This window comes from Medicago sativa, chromosome 7 (assembly GCF_051527215.1).
Source record: "Medicago sativa cultivar Bolivia chromosome 7, Bolivia_mono, whole genome shotgun sequence".
Taxonomy (NCBI): Eukaryota; Viridiplantae; Streptophyta; class Magnoliopsida; order Fabales; family Fabaceae; genus Medicago; species Medicago sativa.
The window spans coordinates 75,232,332-75,249,594 of record NC_140755.1 but is presented as its reverse complement, the minus strand read 5'-3'; the positions used below and the strand labels follow the sequence as shown (position 1 = coordinate 75,249,594).

General features: G+C 33.8%; 1 long non-coding RNA gene across 1 annotated transcript; it reads left to right on the top strand.

Moving 5' to 3' along the window:
* The first annotated feature begins 5,605 nt into the window (after positions 1-5,605).
* LOC146908480 (uncharacterized) lies at positions 5,606-9,368 on the top strand. Its single transcript, XR_015018857.1, has 2 exons — positions 5,606-6,065; positions 9,096-9,368. It is a non-coding gene; the product is annotated as an uncharacterized LOC146908480 (long non-coding RNA).
* Positions 9,369-17,263: the final 7,895 nt, after the last annotated feature.

Below are 17,263 nucleotides of genomic sequence, written 5' to 3'. Positions count from 1 at the left end.
TTTTGAACCATATATTCATGTAATTGTACTTCATGCTTTACATTAATGAATGATATTGAGTTTGGTTCAAATCTGCATAATTTTTATTTTATGCAATGTATTATGAAATTAAGGGGGAGCTTTTTTTTTAAAGTTCTTAAAAACTCTGCATAATGGATTATAAAAATGAGGGGGAGCATTAAAATAAATGTTTAAGCTCTGTTATTCTTCATATATATAATCAAAATCCTTAATCCTAAATCATAAGTTTATCATCTTCAAAAAGGGGGAGATTGTTGAGGCAAAATCCCTAAATTAATTTTAAAGATAATAAACCAATATGATTAAAGAATTAATGGACTTTGATTATTTCCTTGGTATTTAACTTGTGCTCTTGAGTGTTTTACTAAGACAGGAACAAGGTTTAAATCATACCAAGAATCAAGAAATAAAAGGACATTTGAATTCAAGATCTAACACTGAGATCAGAAGGTTAGATCAGAATGTTGCTCAGAGTTCAGAATGTTCGCACAAGTGATCAGAAGGTTGCTTCTATACAAGCCCAGAATCTCAAGAACATGGATCAAAGTCATGCAAGGCACATGTGACATAAATAAATGTCAAGAGAAGTACTTTTGCATGGATCAATCAAGCAACAAAGGCATATACAAGGATTATGTCAAAAAGGATACTTTATGTTCATTTAAGACTATGAACATCAAAGTCCTAGGAATATTCCACAAGAGAATATCATCCTAGATGTTAATATCACTGCTCTTCATGGTGTCTCACTATTAGGATTTGATTACATCAAATGGTAGTCTTACAAATCATCCTAAGTGAAACAAATGGAACATTCTGATAGTCAGAATGTTCAGCTCAACACATGCTTACTTTATGAACAGTACAGTAGGTGAAAAGCAAAAGCAAAAGCAAAGCAAATCTGTCCTGCTCAATCAGAGATAGACACGTATGAGAGTTGGTATAGAACAAGGACCACACAATCTCTCAAAGCTTGTGTATGAAGATGCAGAATCCCACTATATCCTCCTGCACCAAGTTCCAAGGCAGATCTGGCAACTGAACTTTCTGAAGTATGAAGAAAAGTCCATACTTTGGTTATTGCCCAGAAATTCATATGAAAAGCATATGACACGCCCAGAACTTCATATGTTCATTCATATATGATGAACCCAGATGAAGAACATGATGAACCCAGATGAAGATCATCATGAACGCAACAACATTCTGAAGTTCATCAGAGATCAGAATGTTTGCCCAGAATTTCAAGTAAAAGCTTGTGGGACCCAGGACACATGGCATAACACCATTGGACACCCCACAACGGCTATTTGAGCCCAAGGACTCTATAAATACAGTTCAAAGGCTCAGCATTACTTGCACCATTGCAAAGCATACAAGAAAACAACTTGATTTTGTTTGAAGCTCTTGCAAAACTGAAATTGATCAATCTCTAAGGCTTTCATTACTTAGTGCAAATCAATACTTCTTGTTATCTCTAAGATAACTCCTTTCCCTTCCTCCTCCTCTGTTTGACTCACAAACATTCAAGTTCCATACAAATTGTAACTAAGTCTCATCTAGCTTTAGGGGTACTAAAGTGTTAGTTTGAGCAAAGGTTGTAAAAGTCTAAGTGGGTAACTTAGCAAGAAGGTGCAAGCCTGCTGAGGCTTAGAGAATACAGGATTGTAATTGTTCAGGTGAACAAAGATTGTAAGGTGCAGGACTTGAGAGGTTATCTCAAGCATCATAGTGGAAACTCTCACAAGATTGTGAGGAGAGGACTAGCCCACATTGGGTGAACCTCTATAAATTTCTCTGTGTTCTTTCTTTCTTCCTTATACTCTTTAATTTCAGTATACACAACACACACCAACACATTTACTTTATTAATCAGTTTCTGTGTATGAACTTCAGAACGTTCTGAGTTCAGAAAGTTAACTTAACCATTCCAAGTAAACTATTTGAGAATAACTTTTAAGTTTCAGGATAATTTTTAAAGGGTCACAATTCAAACCCCCCCATTTCTTGTGACTATTTTATCTACTTCAACCCTTACCCGTATCCATACACATTTAAATTTGCGGGTAATAACCGGACTCAAGCCCGAACCCATGAAAGCGGGGTTTTACCCTACCAATTGTAGGTATTTTTTACGGGTGTCCATCGAGTCTGGATCCATTTGCCATCGCTACTCAATTGAGTGTTTTAGTCACTTTTAAAAAGCTCAAGGGAAATGTTAACCGGTGCCCCCGGGGCACTAGTTAAGAAAACAAATATAGTAACATCGCGTTGGAACTTGTGCAATCAACTCATTAAAAGTTTAAAAAATATTACTTTTAATTTTAAATTTTCTTTTTTTGGGTTCCTTAACCAGTGCCCCGGGGCACCGGTTAACAAGACCCAAAGCTTAATTAAGGAAATTTGATGGTAATCAAATTTCTTAGTAGATAAAATAAAATAAATAAATAATAATAATAAATAATAGTATTAGATTAAAATGGTGTGTTTTCTTTTGAAAAAAAAAAAATGGTGTTTTCTTTCTCTTTCTTCCCTTTGGGTTTTCAGAATAAATGTTATAATTGTACCGTTTCATCTGGTGCTTCACTCAGTGCGAAACTTTTCACCTACTTTTCAAGAGGAAACACTTTGCTTTGTTTCTTATAATTTTGCCTCTTGTCGATTCATTTATTCTTGAGGTATTATCTTCCTCTTTTTCCTCAACTTTGTGCTTTCGTTTTAGTTTATCATCATTTTGTTTCAACTCTTTCTCAAGGCTTAGACAAAGACCCGTTAAAGTAATGATGGACTCCGTCGGCACCGAGCTTGATTCGGTGCACCCTGAAGTTAAAGAGTGCTCTACGCTAGGGTTCCTTTTGCACGTTAGGGTTCCTTTTGAGGATTTGATTTGCACGTTGTTTTGATGGACTCCCTCTCCCGTTTGAGGATTTGCACGTTAGGGTTCCTTTTGCATGCTTCAAGTGCAAGATGCTTTAGTAATTAACACACACACCCCACCACTTTAGTTTCACCCTATTAAGGATTTCAAACACCGTTTTTGTTACTTCTTTGTGTTGGGAGAGGGAACCTGCCTATAACAAAGGATTTGATTATGGTAAGTTGACCGAATCCGAGAAAGATGTAGTAAAATTCTCAGACTTTTGTTCCCATAAGTTGTAAGGACTTAATAGATAATGAATGTGATGCCGATGGACTCCAGAATTTACTTCACAAGTTTTTTTTTTTTTTTTGCCGATATTTCGATCATGTCTTTTTTAAGCTTGTGCATTTGCATGTTGCTATGCAGGAAGAATGTCTCCATTAAATGAAGCCGAGTTCAAGACCTATTTGGAAAAGGCTAGAGAAAAGAGAGCCACAATTTTGCAATCTGGTGCTGCTGAAGCAAACTTGAACGCTAGTGGTGTAACTGGGGTTACAATCCGCAAGCTCAAGAGAAAAGGTTGGGGAAACTCAAAGAATGTGTCACCGTCACTTTCAGACACAAAACCTATTGCTGCACCACCACTGAACAATGTGGCTGCTGCATGCGATTCTAAGGTGGTTCTTCCTTCACCTAGGAAAAGGATTAAGAAGGAGAAGACTTGTGTCCCTATGGAAGGGACTGATATAGCATCGCTGTGGGACACGAGGTTTGATGGAATGGGTTTTGTGGACAGTAATCTAAGCTTCACGAAAGATGTGCAGGAGGTGAAGGAGTCTGGGTTGGAAAAAGCTAGTGAGATGCTTGTGGCGTACAGCCTTCGCTCTGCTTTACTTGGGAAGGTGATTACGGACCAATTCCGAGCTTTACTGGGACCTCAAAGCAACTGCCAAGTCGAACTGACAGCAACCAAAATTGAAAATAGCCAATGATACGCTTAGGGATATGAAGAAACACATATTGAAGGTAAATAAGAGATTAGAGGAAGAACAGACTGCGCTGACTCAGTTGGAGAAAAAGAATGAAAATAACAAGGTGTTTGAGGAGGAGGTTGTTGGTTTGAAGAAAAGTGTTGATATGCTCAAGGGGCAATCTGCTGCGAAGGATATGGAAATTGAGGATTTGAAGAAAAGCATAGATACGCTCAAGGGGCAATCCGTAGCAAAGGATACGGAAGTTGAGGATTTGAAGAAAAGTATAGATATGCTCAAGGGGAAATCCACAGCGAAGGATGTGGAAATTGAGGATTTGAAGGTAGACGCTGCCTTTCGCTATCAAGATGGTTTTGATAAGGCTATAGAACAATTTCACATCCTATTTCCGTCATTTGATTTTTCGGAGGCTGACACTATGAAGTCTGTGGTTGATGGAAAACTAGTATAAGTTTTACCATTTAGCCTCGAAGCTTTTTGATGTAGTACTGCTAACATTTTGACGTAGAGAAGTGCTAGAAATATTCTTTTTTTCAACACTCTTCAATACTCACTCTTTTGAAATCAATGTTGGTCATACACTTTGAAAATATGTCTCACATAAAGTGGTGGGACTCATGGATTTCACCGAAAAATGTGTTATAAAAGGTGTTGAAAAGAAAGTGTTCCTAATACTCATTTTTTGAAATGTAACCTATGCTGAATATGCTTTTAAATACCTTTGCCTGCTAATCTTATGCGTTTTATTACACTGCCTTTTTTTTTCACTGAGAAAAGTGTGACGTAGAGCATGTTTGTCATCAAACTATAGTGAAGGCACAGAATTAAGAAACTCCATTGTGGTCATCGTTAGACTTGGCTATTTGCTTCATTTGTTTCTGATAAACCAATTGATAAGATATCATGTAACTAAGCAAATAGATTTCTCAGTATAAATTTCTGCTAGAGTTTGTAGGTGTTGACACATGAGATGACGAGATTATGGGTGACAAATGTTCATTGCCATGTGCATATACCCTATTGCAAATGCATTTAGTTTATCTTACGATTTGGTTGGCCTAGGCTAGACTGTGTAAGTGACTTCATCCTTTGATGTATATTTTGTGCAGATTAACTTTCCAAAAATTCCATGACTGGCATTCCATTGTTGACTTCATGTATTATTATTGCCAAGAAGCGATTTGTTGTGTAAGTTTTTGGGATTGTTACTTATGTATCTTAAACAATTTAACTTAAACTCCTTAGGTCAGGATCCTCTTTGTTTCTAAGGGTCCGTTTGGTTCAATGAAGGGGAGGGGAGAGGTTTTAATGAAGGGGAGGAATTTTAATTAAATACATGTTTGGTTCACAAGAGAAGGGGAGGGATTTTAAAAGCAAATTACTCTTTTATCCCTCTCTAATCTTAAAACAATGTCATGATTTTTAAATTATTCACTTCATAAAAAAATTAAACAAGAAAACTCAGTAACCGAAAACTCCATAAATAATCAAATACAAATGTTCTAAGGTATTCATAAATATTAGAGCACTTCTAAAATAATCTAGGATGATATAAAATTATTTATAAAAAATTTATTGTTAGAAATTATTTATAAAATATATTTATAAATAAATCTAGTAAATTTTTTAATGATAATGTTTTAATATATAGTACAATTGAAAGCTATTAAATTAAAAAAATTAGAAGAGAAGAATATGTGGTCTGAACCATCTGCATCAATACACACCACAACCCAAACTGATAGGAACTCACAAACACTTGTAGCACCGTCTGCAAAAGTGCACATTAGTTGTACAAGCTCTTCCAAGTGCAAAAGTCTTAACCAATATTAACCAAGTGCAAAGTCTTAACCAATATTAAGACTAGCAATAACCATCAAACAACTTTGAAACCAATAGCCGATGTGAGTACAACAGTCAACACATCGACACACTCAAAAACCTTGGTTAAACCATATACCATTGTGAAAACCATTTGCCAACATGTGCTTAAATATGTTCCACCAAAATATGTAAAGGCAGATTCTAAGAAGCTTGACTTAGCTAAAGAAGTGAGAAGAAATGGTAGGAATGTTTGGAGAGCCAATGCTAACAAGAAAGGGCCAGGAAAGAAGATGGATGACCCAATTGAGGTAGATGATGATTGTGATGAAGCAGAGAAAGTTGATGATGATTGTGATGATGCTGAGAAGGTTGACAGTGTAACGTCCTCCTTTTATTTAATTATTTTTTTTATTAAGTTAGAATCTATTTATGTGATTTATTTATATATATGAGGTGTTAGTATTTTATTATGTGGCATTATTCTATTATTTATTAGAATATGAGAATTATTACTGTAAGTAGAATTGGAGGTTAGAATAGAGATAAGCGTAAGTTATTGGGCCTAGATAGATTTAGGAAGAGTGATTAGTATTATAAAGGCTTAAATATGTGATTCGTCCCTGCAAATAGGGGTCCCTTAAAATTTCGTCCCTGCAATCGCTAATCCTTTTTTTTTGCCCCTGCAAAGTTTAATCAGTTAAAAATTCGTCCTTTGACCCAGTTAATCACTGCCACGTCAGCAATTTACCAAAAATGGCATGGGAATTGACGAAAATACCCCTGGCTTATTTTTTTTCCTTAAAAAAATATTTGAAATTTTTTTTTTAAATTAAAAAAATCTGAAAAAATAATTAAAAATCATAAAAAATTTCGGACAAAAAAATGTTAAAATTAAAACTGAAAAAACTGAAATTTTTCGGAGAAAAAATTGTAAAAAAAAATTCGGGAAAAATCTGGAAAAAAAATTTTTTGAAGGGAAAAAAAAATAAACCAGGGGTATTTTCGTCAATTCCCATGCCATTTTTGGTAAATTGCTGACGTGGCAGTGATTAACTGGGTCAAAGGACGAATTTTTAACTGATTAAACTTTGCAGGGGCAAAAAAAAAGGATTAGCGATTACAGGGACGAAATTTTAAGCGACCCCTATTTGCAGGGACGAATAACATATTTAAGCCGTATTATAAATAAGGAAGTTAAGTTAGAAAGAATTTTTACTTTAAACCGCTTTTTGGAGAAAGAGGAGAACTCAGAGAGAGAGAGAGAACCTAGGAACGAAGAACGCTGCTTTTGATTTCAGAAAAACAATCTAAGGTAAGGGTGAGACTATCTTTCACTAATATTAGGTATGTGAATCATTAGATTGCATCTAACATGCTTTAGGATGAGTTTGTAAGGGGGAAATCTTATTCATCATAGGGTTGTGTACTCATGTGGATAGTGAAGGGTTGCTAATTTTCATTGTTTTCTTATTGCTTTGATGAATCTATGGTTAAATTTGTGTCCTTTTGTGTTCTGTGATTATGTGTCAGTATATGCTACTAATTTATGATGTTTTCATGTATTCGTGATTTAAAATACAAATATTCTGTGTTTTTGGAAAATATAAGTAAAAGTGAGTTCTTTACTTGTGTTATGAATTAGTCTCGTAATTTTCTTGGGTACGGCTTGTCAGTAGAAATAAGGGTTTTCGATGGAATGAAAATTTGGAGTTGAATTTAATGGTAGAGAAAGACGGTTAATATTTTTTGTTTAGGAATAATGAAAGAAATTAATCGATCATTCTATGAAACGGAAGTGCTGCTATGGAGGTCAATAAAAATTACACAGGATTGCAATATATAGTTGATTTGTAAACTAGGTTCACGATGAAGCATTCTATTAGTATATGTCAATTAACTAATATAATTATAGATACATATCTCTTAGTAACTTAGAAAGTCCCAAATCTACTTCTCATCAGGTAAACTTATAGAAAAGTATGTGTCAAAGTTTGTTTTCTAGTTCACATCATCATGTATTCAATTAATTAATGTTTTCCCAAGTTATATAAATAAATGGTAATTTAGTAAATTGAAATATTAGTACCTCATCCCTCTTCTCCATTATAAAATGATAATAGTGTGTCTTCTTGGCAACCCTTAAATTAAGTTTAGTTACTTCTTGAATTAGGTGATTGTTAGCTGATAATAAGATTGATAGTTTACTTATTGAATAAGTTGCTACTGTTAAAAACGTGTTCCTTGAAATGCGTTGGAACTTTCAATTAAAGTAACGATGTTGTTGAGCTCATGAAGAAGTGATTGTTGATTTGCTTATATTATAGTTCATGGTTTATGATATGAATTCTCTTATTAAACTCTAGATTTGATGATAATGTATCAGAAGTTGATTAGTGGCTGCTATGTATCGTTGATGATACAATTGGACCTTTTCATGTTTTTTTAAGAACGTAATAAAGTCACTAAAATTAATGAAGGGCTGAATATGTGTATTAATGTGGTATTTGATGACGTGTATATGATAAAATATTTGACGATGTATAATTGATATATTATTTAATGATGTGTAAATGATGAGATATTTGACGATGTGTTATATGATGATGAGTTATTTAAAGATGAGTTATATAAAGATGTGTTATTTGAAGATGTGTGATTTAAAGATGGGTTATATAAAGATGTGATATTGTTATTTATGCACTATATGTGTTAATTATGATGCTTATGTTGATGAGATGTTTAAGATGTTGTTGATTATCATTTGATGTTGTTGTACTATGATGCTGATATGAGATGAATTATTTAGATGTTGCATATACTGCTGAGTCTTATTTAAGATGTAAATGTCGGTCTAAGTCAAGGAGTTATAAGATGTTCATGAAGTTCTAAGACGCAAGATGTTGAGTCCATGCATACTCATTTATAGATAAGGGCTCATGCCCTGGAGCTTTTGCTCAACCACGACGATGGGGCTTTTGCTCAACCACGACGATGAGGGATTATGCCCTAAGAGTATATTTATGCTCAACGACGATGAGGGCTTATGCCCTAAAATGGTACTACATGCATTTGCATTTCATGATGATTCAAGATGGTTTAAGACGTTAAGAGTTGCATAGTCGAGTTTAGATGCATTGTCAAGTTGTTAAGTTGTGATGTTTTAACGAATTACTTTGTGATGTCTTTTAGTATGATGATATGTGACGATGACTGTGACTGCTATATGATGATATTTTGCTAAGATAAATGATGATGTTTATGTATTTAATTATAGTTGTTAAATTATAAGATGTTTATGTTGTTAAATGCAATTCATGATTTATGAGCTTAATATTATTGTTTGAGAAATCTCACCCCTTCTGCTTGAAAATGTTGCTCTTCGTATGGGTAACTTGCAGGTAATCAAGTTAGCTGCGGTCGTGGGTGACTATCTCTCACTGTGTCCTTAGGTGCTCTGATACGTAACGGGATGGGGATTTTGATACTATATTCTGTTCCTTTACGTATTGCTTTTGAAGTTTAAGAATTATTATTGAACTAAGATTTATGAGACTTTTATGATGAGGCTTGCGTGCCAAGACTATCTCTATTGTTAAACTAAATCCGCTGCGAAGTTTTTAAATGTTATGTTGATGAATTTTTGAAGGATAAATTATTATCTATTTTGTTAAGATTTTATGATAAAGAGATGTAGCATTCCGTTTATGTGAATTACTCTGATAATTTATTATGAAATTTACGGGGTGTTACAGACACGATCAAATATGTTTAATGTTTTGGTTTAGTGTTTAATCTGTGTATGACTCTTGAATGAAATTATGTCTAGCTTTTGGTTTAATGTTGGTTTAGTGTTTTGCAACACCATATGTTTGGTTGTAATTCTGACTAAGACCAAGTTATGTTGACAGTTTATGGGTTACACCTTGCTATTATTATGTAATGCTTGTCGATGAACAAGTTATGTTGACATCATCTATTTCAATGTAAAATATTAATGCTTTGCCTATTTTAATTTTATGTATATATGTTGATAGCTTCTATTTATCAATATTTTGGTTTAAAGTTTTTGGTTTAGTAGACATCACAATCACATTTCACCACAATCACATTTAATTCATAAAATCACATTTCATTCCAACCAAAACATTACATATTGTCACATTACAAATTGAAATACACCTTTAACCAAAACATTACATATTGTCACATTACAAATTGAAATACACCTTCATCATGTTACATAAACATCACAAACATGGTATATAACCACAAACACATTACATTCACAATCACATTACATTACTAATAATAATACTTTTCCACTTAATTCACTACTTTTTGGCATAGCATACCCCAAATATCACTCAACTAACTATAACAAAAAACTTCAACCATTCCACTTTCTTCTTGTCTTGCACCAATTTCAACTTCCACTTGTCTTTCTTCTTGTCCCACATTCCTTGCATAACTTCAGCACAGTTACACTTGTTTGGTTTAGCCTCCACATTTGACATTCCTTGCATAACATCTAGGCATGGCAATGGGGCGGGGTGGGGACAGATTTTACATTTTCCGTCCCCATACCCGATTCTCATATACTTACTCATTACCTTACCCATACCCAACTGGGATGAAAAATTGAACCCGATCACCGTCCCCGACGGGTTCGGGTATCCCCGCTCCATCCCCGTCCCCACATTGAATAATTTTTTTTAATGAAAAATAGAAGCTTTTTTGCAACCCCTGGAGAAATGTTGAAATGCATTATCCAACAATATGCCCACTTTAATAATTGTTAGACCGATTTATTTAGTTACTTCTTTAAATATCAATCGCAGTTTTTATAATACGACAATTATCAAACAAAATAACATGACATATCTACATAAAGTAATTTTTTGCATTTGGGACGGGTTTGGGTATGGGTTCGGGGTGGGTACCTATGTAACGCCCATCTTAATTATTTAATTATTTTAATGAGTTTTAGCATATATTTATATGATTTATATGTGTGATTTATATGATTTATGAATTGAAGTGATTTACATGATTTATCAATGAATTATGTGATTTTAAGATTTATGTGAAGTATATGATTTTTGTGAACTTATAATGATGGTGTGACTTATTTTATTATTAAATAAAATAAGATATGAAAATAAAATAAAATATTAAGTTGTGGGGTTGTTTTATAAATTTAGAGAGTTTAAAGGTAGAAAGGGGGATATAAATAGAAGAGGTTAGGTTTAGAAAAGTTTTACACAGAACGTACGTTTTTGGAGAAAAAGGGAGAAAAGTTAGAAAAGAGGAGAACAAGAGAGAGGGTTGCGATTTTCATCAAACAAGGTAAGGGTGAGACTAACTTTCAACATTATTAAGTGTATGATTCTGAAAAATGGATTTAGCATGAATTAAGATGAGTTTTGTGAGAACTAAGGATTAGGGTTTATGACCGATTTTGATGATTGAACCATAAAAACTTGTTAGATTGATGTGGAACTTGTGTACAGACCTTAGATATTCCATAGGGAATAATTAGATGCTGTTTGGATGATAGAAACATGAGATTTGATGAAAATTGAGATTCTGAGAAAAAATGATTTTAAGTGTTTTTGAGAAATAAGTGATTCTAGGATAAGCTGTTTTGGAAATTTAAAAATATGATTTTTTTCAGTAAAAGATGATAGGTTTTGTCGAATAGAACGCGTAGGCGAAAACGGAATTGGAATCGGGGTAACGGTTAGGTTTTTACGGACGAAACGGTAAAACCGGGAAAAAACCAGGATTGCACAGAACTGCTGCGCAGGTCACTGGCTACTGCCTTCCCACGCCTGAGCGCAGCTTTCCACGCTTGAGCGCAGCAAGGCAGCCCCTCATGGGTGACTGCTTGTTGTGTTTTTGTTGCGTGCTGTCAGAACTTCGATTGTTGCGTTCTTGTGTCTTTTTCACCCGTTTCCGTGTTGAATTAGCTTTCGGTGTAAACATGAAAGTTGTAGATAATTGAGTTAGCTTTCTAATGGCTTTGGAGTGACTAGAAAATTATGTGTAGATTTTTAGTTATGAAGAAAATAGTTCAAGTGAGTCTTCAGAAAACTTTAAGAAAACTTAGCATAACTAATCCCAAGTTAGTCCAAAAACTTATGGTTGGTTTCCCAACTTTAACTTAAGTATTAGGGATTTAGTTGAGGTGTTTTATGAGTATTTGGTTATGTCTCATTGATCAAACTTGATTTGCTTTTGAAGAATGTTTTAGACTTTGATATGAATGTAATTGATTAATGTATATGTGGTTATTGTTGTTGATATGTTGGAATACATTATGTGAGTATTGTATGATACATAATACTATGATGTTTTATGATGTTAAGTTGATATGATTCATTCCTTTGATGATGATATGTTATTCAAGCACTGTTATATGCTGCATTTGTCGTTGTTTGCTGCTGTTGACCATTTAATGTCACAAAGTTGTATGAGTCGGTCCAAGTTGTAAATATCTAAGAAGTAGTCCATGTTAATGGAATTATAAGAGATGTTCATGATGTTGTCTAAGTTGTAGGAAGATTGAGTCCATTGCATACTCATTAAAGATGGGGGCTTGAGGCCCGGCAGCTTAATGCTCAAACTAAAGATGGGGGCTTGAGGCCCGACAGCTTAATGCTCAAACTACGTTGGGGGCTTGAGGCCCGACAGCTTTTGCTCACTTTGTTGAAGAGCCTATTTACGCTCATATATGTTGGGGGCTTGATGCCCTGAATGGTACCACATGCATTTCCATATAAGAAGTTTTTACGAAGGTTTAAGATGTTAAGAGTTGCATTGTCAAGTTGAGTCGCATCGTCGAGTCAAGTGTTGAGTTGAATAAGATGTCTGATGACTTTAAAGATGATATTTGCTTATGAATTAAAGATGATATTTGATTATGATTTGATATGATGCTAAGTGATAAATCTTTGATATGTTAATGATGTATTATGTTGTTAAATGCATTTTGATGAATTATATGTTTAATTTGTTGACTGTGACATCTCACCCCTTCTGCTTGAAAATGTTGCCCTTCGTATGGGTAACTTGCAGGTAATAAAGACTAGTGGCGGTTGTGAGTGGACTCCTCACATTATGTCTAGGTGCTCTGATACGTAACGAGATGGGACTTGCTTTTACTTCGATTCCTTACGTGTCATTTATGAACTTTTTATGAATAAATATTGAATCAGAACTTATGAGATTTTTCTGATGAGGTCTGCGTGCCAAAGACTTTTATTATGTTGAACTATTTTCCGCTGCGGAGTTCAGATTTTATGATGTTGAATTTTGAGGGATAAATGTTAATTATCCACTTTATGACTTTCAAGTAGTATGTGACATTCCGTTTATGATTTAAATACTCTGATTTATTACGAATTTTTATGTTGGAAAAACGGGGTGTTACAACCTATATACCCATTACCCGTCCCATACCTGTGTTTTGAAATCGGAGTAAACCCAAACCCAGTCAAAACAGGGAAAACCTGTCAAATTGGGTTTGGTTTGAACGGGTAACCACGGGTATGGATTTTGATGTCATGCTTAATGTAACGCCCTCCTTTTTATTTAATTATTTTAATTAGTTTTAGAATATATTTATATATTTATATGATGTATATGAGGGATACATGATTTGTTGAGATTAGATGTCTTTTTATAATTTAGTTAATATATTTTGTTGAGTGATATTTTGTTATGTTATATCTTGGTATTTACTAGCATAATATATTTGTTAATTGTTATAGATATATATTTGTTATTTGGTGTATTATTATATATTTAGTAGAGAAATATTATTTATTAGAATATGAGGATTATTAGTGTGAGTGGATTTAGGGGTTTGAATAGAAAGAAGAATAAGTTGTTGGGCCTAAATAGATTTGGGAAGAATATTTTAGTATTATAAATAGAGAAGCTTAGGTTGGAAAGCCTAAACCGCTTTTTGGAAAAGAGGAGAACAAGAAAGAAGAGAAGAGAAGAGAAAAGTCAAGAGAAGAGGAGAAGACCTTAGGAAAGAAGAACGCTGCCGCTGATTCAGGAATTAATCTAAGGTGAGGGTGAGACTATCTTGCATTAATATTAAGTTGTTAAATCATTAGATTACATCTAACAAGTTGGGGAGAGTTTGTGAGAATTTGAGAATTAGGGTTTTGAGAGAGATTTGATGATTAGATGATGAAAACTTGTTGAATTGATGTAGAAATTGTGTACAGACCTTAGATAATCCATAGGATGATTATTGGAAGTAGTTTTGAGGTTAGCACCATGAGATTAGGTGAAACTTGAAGAAAATCTGCATTCTGCCGAATTTTGATATTAAAACTGGTATTGATCGGTGCGGAATTGGTCTTAGGTGTAAACACGAAAGTTGTAGGTATGGATGTTATCTTTCTAATGCCGTTGGTCTCACGTCAAAACGATTTATAGAACTTGAGTTATGGTCAAATTACTGCACGTAGGTCACAGTGAATTTTTATGGACTTTCAGCACAACTTTTCCGAATTTAAAATGAAAACTGGTATTGATCGGTACAAAATTGGTCTTAGGCGTAAAAATGAAAGTTTTAGATAATTTTGTTAGCTTTCTAGTGGCTTTGGTTTGACGTGAAAATGATGTTTGATCTTTGAGTTATGATGAAAATACTACAGGGAGGTCTTAGCAAAATTGTACGGTGACAACATTCTCTGTTTCATGTTTTTGCGTGTTGTTCATATGTTTCTGTTTTGAATTGATCTTTGTTGTAAACATGAAAGTTGTTGATATTTGTGATATCTTTCCAGTAGCTTTGGTTTGACATGAAAATATGTTGTGGATAATTTATTATGTTTTTACAAAGATACATAGTGAATTATTGTCGATGTTTAAATACGATGTTATATGAAGTTGTTTATGATTGATGAATATGATGTTTTAAGATGTTGTTTATTATCATTTGATATTGTTATATTATGATATGACGTGAATTATTTATGTGATCCATATGTTGTCAAGATGCTAAGATGTTAAGATGTTAAAACGTTTAGATGATAAGAGTTGTTAAGTCGTCGAGTCGTTATGTAGTCATCAAGTTGTTAAGATGTTATGTTGTCAAGATGTCAAGATGTTAGGATGTCATAGATGTTCATGAAGTTGTCTAAGTTGTACGAAAGTTATGTCGTTGCATTAGAGTTGTGTCGTTGCATAGTCAGAGATGGGGGCTTAATGCCCGACAGGTCATTTATGACCTTAGAGATGGGGGCTCAATGCCCGACAGGTCCTTTATGACCTTAGAGATGGGGGCTCAATGCCCGACAGGTCCTTTATGACCTTAGAGAAGAGGGCTTAATGCCCTGGTGGTACCACATGCATAATGAAGATGTCTGAGATGATTTAAGATGATTTGAGAAGTAGAAGTTGCATAGTCGAGTCGAAGTTGTTAAGATGTTGAGATGTCAAGTTGTCAAGTTGTTAAGATGTCAAGTTGATAAGTTATTAATGAAGTGTTATGATGAACGAAGGCGAATGATTTATGATAAGATGTTACGTGAGTTATAATTATGTTGATATATGAAGTTGATTACGAATTTGATTATGAAGTTGTTTTCGGTAATGCTATGTTCTGATAATAATACTTATGTGAAATTACATGATGATTCTTATGATTATATTTGATATTAGGTGTTGATGCTTATAAATAATGTTTGATGAAATGCAGTGACGTTTGTGATTAATATTGATGCTATGTGATAATTGTTGGAGACTATTATTTGATGTTATATGATGATGTTAAGATTAGTAATTGATAATATATGAAGATGTTTATGATTAGTATTAAGATAGTTTTACGACCAATATAAGAAGATAATGACACTAGTCAAGGAAGTTTAAGTTGTTAGATATTGTTATACCCTAATTTTGGACCTAAAAATACTTGCTCAAAATATTTTTCCATCTTTGATATATGTCTATTACTCTTGAAAGATTGCCAATTTGCTATTGTTTTACACTGATATTTTACTCTGCTTTATCTTCCAATTTAGCTTTAAAAATCTTTTCATCTGTGCATTTGTCTATGTTTTCTTGCATTTCAAGTCATCCAAAAATATTTTTCTTGCATTTCAAGTCTTTTGAGTTGGTCTCTGATCAATTGCATATCTCCCTGCATTTTATTTCAATGTTATTTGCAAAAATTCATAAAAAGGGTATTTTAGTCATTTCCTGCATTCAAACTCATTTTGGTCCTTGAAAATTGTTTGAGTCTTTTCAATTGGTTTGTATAAGTCTTTGTTTCAATCTCATGTTAAGATCCATTTCAAAGATTGCATCTGAGTCATTTTGAGTCAGTTTAGCCCCTAAGGGGCATTTTAGTCATTTCCTGTGGTAAAATTTCTTTCAATCCTTGAAAAATTGTCTCTGAGTCCTTTAATTTGCTTGTATAAACTCTTGCTTTATTTCCCTGTTAAAAAACCGTTTTAAAAATTGCATTTGAATCATTTTGAGTCATTTTAGTCCCTAGGGGCATTTTGGTCATTTCACACAAAATTTTGACAGAGAGAGGTTACTTTGAAGTACCTCATTTGTGTAATTGGTTCATTTTAGTCCTTTTTGTGTTTTTTATTGGTTTCACTTTACGTTATTTTCAAAATTACATCTTTTAACCAATTTTATTAATTTTTCATTTTTAGTCCTTTTTCCATAATTGCATTTTGGTCCCTAAAGTCCTGTTATTAGCATTTTAGTCCTTTTTTTTATTATTGCAGGTCTCTAAGTCTTTTATTCAATTTACAATTTAGTTCTTTAATCAAAAAATTGTAGTCCAGTCTTTTTTCAAAATTGCAGATTGGTCCCCAAGTTTCAGAAATTGCAAAAAGGCCCTTAAGCCAAAATTAGTCCAAGGCCGAGTTAGTTACAAGTCCAGACAGGTGTCAACAATCCATTGGGTCCCAAACACACATGGCAGCCTATATAAGGGCCAACTCATCAGTGCACAGAAGGGGAACCATCCATTACGTGCCACATCACAATCACAATCATAAACACTTTCAATTTTCTCTCTCCATTCAGTTACAATCAAAAAGCCAGAAACAACAAGAACACGAAGAACACATTGAAACCCTAATTTTCCAGAATGCAAATTCAAGATCAAATGCAATGAATTCATGATGATTCTCAGTGATTCATTGAAGAATCTTCATCATTGAATCATCGTTCTGCAATTCAAGTGTGAATCCACCACTGGTAGCAGCAGATTCAAGCACGATCACAGAAGATCAGAGAAGAAGAAGAAGAGGAATCAAATCGGTGAAGAAGAGAGAGGAGAATACCGATTTATTTTCGGTTCAAACCCTTACCAGAAGAATATGCAGATTTCTTGAGGATCTTTCAATTCGAATCTCCGACTAAAACCAGGTAATCACAAGAACCTTCTCTTTTTCATCGCAAGAGCTCAAACGAAGGTCTAATAACACAAATAAACGGTGAATCAGAATAGATCGGTGACCTAAAAACATTTTCCTTCGAAAAAACTTTGAAAAGATTCGAAAAAATTTGAAGCCGAAAC